The 6,000-nt window shown below is 58.4% G+C and overlaps 1 protein-coding gene across 2 annotated transcripts in view; it reads right to left on the reverse strand.

The window, feature by feature from the left end:
* Positions 1-3,935, reverse strand: part of MEF2D (myocyte enhancer factor 2D) — a 101,068-nt gene extending 97,133 nt beyond the window's left edge. The window contains exon 1 of one of the 2 annotated variants that reach the window (XM_032713069.1): positions 3,753-3,935. The gene's annotated coding sequence lies outside the window, so the exon portion shown is untranslated. The remainder of the gene's footprint in view (positions 1-3,752) is intronic. The other variant, XM_032713060.1, reaches the window with a different exon arrangement.
* Between the last annotated feature and the right edge of the window lie 2,065 nt (positions 3,936-6,000).

The raw sequence follows: 6,000 nt of genomic DNA on the forward strand, positions 1-6,000 counted from the left end.
ACTATTCCATGAATCCATGACTGAAATATAGAACTTTTTGCTTCTCTTGGTTGGAGGAGCAGCCATCTGGAAATGCTCTGCTGCAGCCCACAATGAGCTGTGTGGGGCTCACACCAGCCACAGCCAACAATAAATGAACCTGTAGGCCAAGTGTAAATTCACCTGTGCCAAGGCCAAATTGAAGTAGCCCACCAATCTTAGCCCAGTGCCCCAGGTGCCCGCAGCCCTTGGAGGCTCCCGCTGGGACCATTTTCCCTCCTTCCACCCCTTCCCTTCTGCTCCACCAGTCCCACGCTTGGAGCTGTAGGGGTTGGTTTGACTGGCCCCTATTCCTATTATCACCCAGCCTTCTCCTCTTTCCCAGGCTAATTGATCCACTGTTTTGTTTTCTTATCAAATTGCTCTCAGCCTCTGATGCTCCTTTAATCAATGCTCGGCCCTATCAGTTCCATGGGCCGCCAGGAGACCTCTGCTTGCAGCCACCAGTGTGTCTAATCACTCAGGGACTTTACCTAATTGGTGTAAAACCTGATTTCTTTCTCTAATCGCTCCGAGGCCCTGATTCACTTATCTAATCACTCCAAAGCCCAGGCCTTGCACACCCTCTCCAGAGCTCTGGCATATCCTTCTCCTCCATAGGTTTCCCCCTCCCCTCCGCAGGTGGCCTGGCTTCTTGACTCCCTAATCCCTCAGCTGCTTGATCTCTTTAACTAATCCAGCCAAGATTCGGCACCCTGGCTGGCTGCTCCCCTAACCCAGTGCCAGGAGGAGTAACCCCCCCCCACCCCCCGGAGCCACTTTCCCCATCTTCCACCCTCCCACCAAAGTGCAGACCTGCCACAGAGGGGCTTTGCCTGCTGCTTCCCTCCAAAGGTCCCTTGGGAAAGGCAATGCATGTCCCCAGCACCTGGTCCCCTTGGGGTGTGGTGGCCGCCCCAGTGACAAAGGCCCCCCAAGTGTCAACCCCCATCAGAGGAATCTCCCCTCTCTGCCAGGACGGGGTGCACCGGCTCAACCAGTTCCCCCTCTGCTGCACCCACTGGGCTGGGCGCGGGGAGGGAACAGCGATGGGACAAGGGGAATGTTAGCCCACAGTTTGGCTCCTCACAATCAGGGGGATGTGGATGCTGCTCCTGTGGTGTCCCGTGCTCCGTGCTCCAAAGGGCCCCGGTGCCTCGGATGGAGCAGCTCATCTGAGCCCTTTCTTTCCTCCGGTGAGTCACGTCCGCTGATTCAAGCGAAAGAAGTTGATGGGGGGAAAACATTCACAAGCGCCAGCCTGGAAGGATCCCAAGGCTGAAGACAGGATGGCAGGAGCAGAGGGGAGTTTCATCTGTTTTTCCCTGAAGTTTCACAGGAAAGTGAGTCCTGTCACAGCATGGCTCACAGATGCTGCTCATCAAGTCCCAGAGCACACTGCCAGCAGGTCAGGAGTGCCCAAACCCTGCTCACTGCTCCAGCAGGCCCTGATGCTCTCCCCTCAGAGACAGGGCACACCTCAGACCCTCCCTGACCTTGTGCCCGTTGCTCTAGTCCCTTCCAGACAGCGATTTCAGCCCCAGAGCTCATTCTTTCCCTTGGAGCATCCATGCTGAGCAAAAGCTTCCCCTTCCGTAGCTGACAGGGCCACAGCCCCAGCCCACGCTGGCTCAGCAGCACAAGGTCACTCCTGCCTCGGCAGCAGCCACACAGGGTGACTCAGGCTGGCTCCAGCTTCTGCTTAGCCCTGCGTGGGGAAGTTTTTGGGGTGGAAAGTGCTGCCCTTTCATCCTGGGATGTGGATTCAAGTCCCAGCTCCAACCTCTTATTGCTTCTGTTTTCCTTTCCTCCCAAGACCTGGGCTTGGGCTGAAGCTGCACCCACAGATCCTGTGATGGAAATCACGTGCCAAGGAGGGGATGGAGATACCAGAGCTGTAAGCAAAGAAATGGGAATTGGGTCTCGCCTGGTGGGCACAGCAAGGATGTCACAGAGCTGGGGCCTCCTTTCGGAAGAGGGAACAGGGCAGCAAATCTCTGTCCTTTGGGATTTTTCAGACCCTCATCAGAGCAAAGTGGTGTTTCCCCCCACCCCAGACAGCTCCAGGTGTCACCAAAGCCCCCCTTGCTCCAAGGGTGGGAGGATGCAGTGGGAGGCAGGCGGACACTCAGCCTCTTCCTGGGTCCTGCCCTCCGTGTGGAGCCGGGAGCACATTCCCAGAACCCAGCAGTGGGAATTTGATGTGTTTATTTGCAATCCAGCGCTGACCTAGGACTGGGAGGAGAATGAGTCAGCTTCCAGCTCAGGGCAGGATTCCTCATCAGGCCTCTCCTTTCAGTTAAAAAAGCACCATTTGGAGATGCGGCAGTTAAATAATTTCATTAAATTGGCACTTCTGACCAGCGGCAGGCTGAAACCTTTCCTCGCTGGCACTTCTCATGCAAAGTGGGACAGGAAGCAGCAGAGCCCCAAACCACTGGTTTGCAGAAATATCTAAATATCTAAGCCCTGGGATCTGCAGGCTCTGGGTGGACGGTGCCCACATCCCCGAGGAGCTCAGTCTCCTGCTGCAGCCCAGTTCTCCCGCTGCCCCCAAAGAGTTAACATGCATCTCTGGAGCTGCACAGAATGTTCCTGGCTCCCAGGGGCAAAGCCTTCACCCACCCCCTGACTGCTCTGCCCTGGGGATGCCGCGGGGCACAGCGACTCCTGCTCTGACGGATGTCAGCTCGCACAGTTCCCGGGGCTGCAGGAGGGAGAGAGTGGCTTGGGAGCATCCCCATCCTCCCCGAGCTGCTCTTGGCCCCGTCCCCTCCTCGGCCAGGCTCCTCTGCCCTGGTCCCCTAGTCCCACGCTGCCCCTCAGGATCCTGGCTCCATCCCCCACTGCCACGCAGGCAGCAGCCCTCTCTGCCCCACAAAGCAGGAGACGGAGCTACAGGAGACAGAAAGCAGCATGACCCTGCCCGTGTTAGGCCACAGTTTGGTGCTCCAGTACCAGAGGAATGGCCTTCCTTGGATAGACAGAGGTGCCCCCACACTCGGCATTTCCTGACGCCCCTCTGGCAAGCGCTGCATGGCAGCAGCTGCCCCTCCACGACACGGCTGTTTCGCTCCCTTTCCTCTGGACAAGAAGGGAGGGGATGAGCCCAGACACTCCCAGGCTCCTGAGGAACAGTGGGGCTGGCAGCTGTCCCCATGGCAGAGATAACCCATCGGACCCTCCAATCACTCTTCCTTTGCTCGTCTCCGAGCCAGGTCCCTCTCGGAAGGTCCATGCGGTGCGAAGCAAGTGCCCACCACAGGCTCGCTCAGGAGGGCAGCAGCTGAGCTGGGCACAAACGTGACCCCATCAATCCCCTGCCGGAAGCCCTCCAGCCCCACCGAGGGCTGCCACCGGGCCGGCAGCTTGGCCCTGTGGGAGCGGAGCCCCGGCTTCTCGCACGCCGCGCTGGTACCCGCCATGCTACAGCCTGGCATATCTTCCCGCGGTTGCCAAAGCAACCGCAGAAACACAACAAACAGCAACAACACACAGCAGACAGTCGGCAAACATTCCCCTCTTATTTTCTCCCCAGTTCGGTTTGTGCTTTTTCCCCCTCTCCCACGAGGAAGCTGCTGCCATCGGAAGGGAACAACAAAATTACTCCTCAGCGCACGAAGCCTGCGCCACCTCAGCGGGAGCCGCGGTGCAGAGCCCCCGGCGCTGCCGGGAAGGCGGCTGCTCCTGGGGAAGGGCCCCGGCTCCGACACAGGCAGGTTCGAGCCGCTCACCTGCCTCCTCGGTGCTGCCGCCAAGGTCGTCGTGCTGAGTGACCGGGGCTGTGCCGAAGCCAGGTTGGCCAAGTAGGTGAATTCCTCCTCCTCCTGGGCAGCGCGGCGCTTCCAGGGACTGCTGAGATGTCCTGACCCGGCACGGCCCAGCCTCTATCCAACGTGCGTTTTGCGGATGTCCAGGACTCAGCACCCGTTTGCACAGGGCAGGGAGCACCTGAGCATCCTCGGGGCTTGGAGCAGGAGCAGGCAGAGGATGTGAGCTCAGGCAGATGTGCCTGTGGAGGGGACCCAGGGGCAGGGACACCTGGGGCTCCCCGAGGCAGCGCCGAGCCCCGCAGCCGTGGCACTGAGGGGGATTAGCGGGTGCAGTGCGGGGCGCGGGCTTTCAAAACGGGATTAGCATCGCTGCGGCACGTGACAGCGGGGACAGCGGCTCTGGGGGAGCTCTGTCGAGCCGGCCTGCCCAGCACCAGCACCAGCACCCAGCACAATCGTCCAGAACCAGTACCCAACACTCAGCACCCAGAACCAGCACCCAACACCCACCACTCAGAACCAGCATCCAACACCCAGCACCAGCTCCCAGCACCTGCTGCACCAGGCCATGCAGTCCCAAGCTGGCAGGATCAGGACTCGTGGCAGCAGCTTTCTGAGCCCGGTTTAACAACTTTTCATCCCTGTTGGGTGTGGGTTCCCACGAGCAGGCTGGAGTGGACAGAGAATGCTGCCAGGACAGCGAGCTCCCAGCCATGAACCTCCCAAAACTCCTCCATCCTATCTCACCTCTCCTTCCCAAAACCTGGGAAACCCCAGCAGCCTCTTTCCCACCCCAGACCGGGCAGCAGTCCCAGTGTGGGTTTGGTGGCACATTTCCCCATGGATTACACTTGGCAGCTGCCTCCAATCCCCCTAATTCCTACACATGCAGGGCCACAGGCTGCAGGATTTATACCCAGTCCAGCTGGGTGAGATGTGAAATATGTAACACATATCCAGTATCCGGTTGCCATTTTTCTCTCTCTCTCACACACACATCTATACACATACTTATAGTACAAGGTGCAGAGTGGGGAGGTCAGTGGGGGGACTCTCTGCAAGCACAATGATTCCCTGTCCATGCAGAGAATACTCGTGGGTCAGGCATTGGACAGGACCTGCAGGAGTTGGACAAGGTGAAACAGCACCTTTCTGTACCTAAAGAGTGACAGGATGTGGGGGAATGGCTTCACACTAACAGAGGGCATGGTTAGATGGGATATTGGGAGGAAATTCCCTGTGAGCGTGGTAAGGCCCTGGCACAGGTTGCCCAGAGAAGCTGTGGTTACCCCATCCCTGGAAGTGTTCAAGGCCAGGTTAGACAGGGCTTGGAGCAACCTGGTCTGGTGGAAAGTGTTCCTGCTCCATCGCAAGAGCCTGATGAGCTCATGGAACCTGATGAGCTCTAAGGTGCCTTCCAATCCAAACCATTGTAGGATCCTCTGATATGAAATATGAGCTTCAGGGGGAGCCCAGATCTCTTCCTTTCTCCCCATTCCCAAAGAATACCTCTCAGGATGGGCTTTCCTCCAGGCCCCTTTCACAGTCCCAGCCTGGGCAGGCACCACAGAGCCCCTAGTGAGCCCAGTGCCCTGGGGAAAGCTGCCAGGGCGGAGGAGAGGCCAGGGGCCCTGCTGTGAGGATGAATCCCTGTCACTTGTGAGCCTCAGTCTCGCTTTGTCCCATTTGGGATGTCCTGGGATCACTGTGATGGATCCACCCCTCCAGCTGGGGCCACACCATGTGTGTTTGCAGCATGGTCCCTCAGGACCCTGTGGGGGGGCTGCTGGTACCCGCAGTGCTGTCGGGTGTTCCAAGCACCCGCGGCTGGTGCCCGGGTGGCCACAGCCACGAGCTTATCCCCAGCTTGCAATGACATCTAGTGGAGCCACCTCGGGAGGAGCTCAGCGAGCCAGTGCCAGCACCAGGCCTCCCCCAGCGCTCCCAGGGCTCAATTCTCCCCTCCAGCCTTCTCTCCAAAACGTGTGGGCACAAGGCAAGAGCCAACACCCCATTTCTGAGTCATGGTTGGCCACAGCACAGCTTCCTGGGAGCCAAAAAAATCACCTTTTCCACAGGAAACTGAGTCCCCTCCAGTCGTGCTGCGACTGTGCTTAATGAAGAGCTAGGGATTATTATCGTTATGTGGAGTCTTTACTTCAAGTTCTCCTCCATCCCAAAACATCCCAAATAAATGGTTTTATTGTGC

This window comes from Chiroxiphia lanceolata, chromosome 29 (genome assembly GCF_009829145.1).
Source record: "Chiroxiphia lanceolata isolate bChiLan1 chromosome 29, bChiLan1.pri, whole genome shotgun sequence".
Classification (NCBI taxonomy): Eukaryota; Metazoa; Chordata; class Aves; order Passeriformes; family Pipridae; genus Chiroxiphia; species Chiroxiphia lanceolata.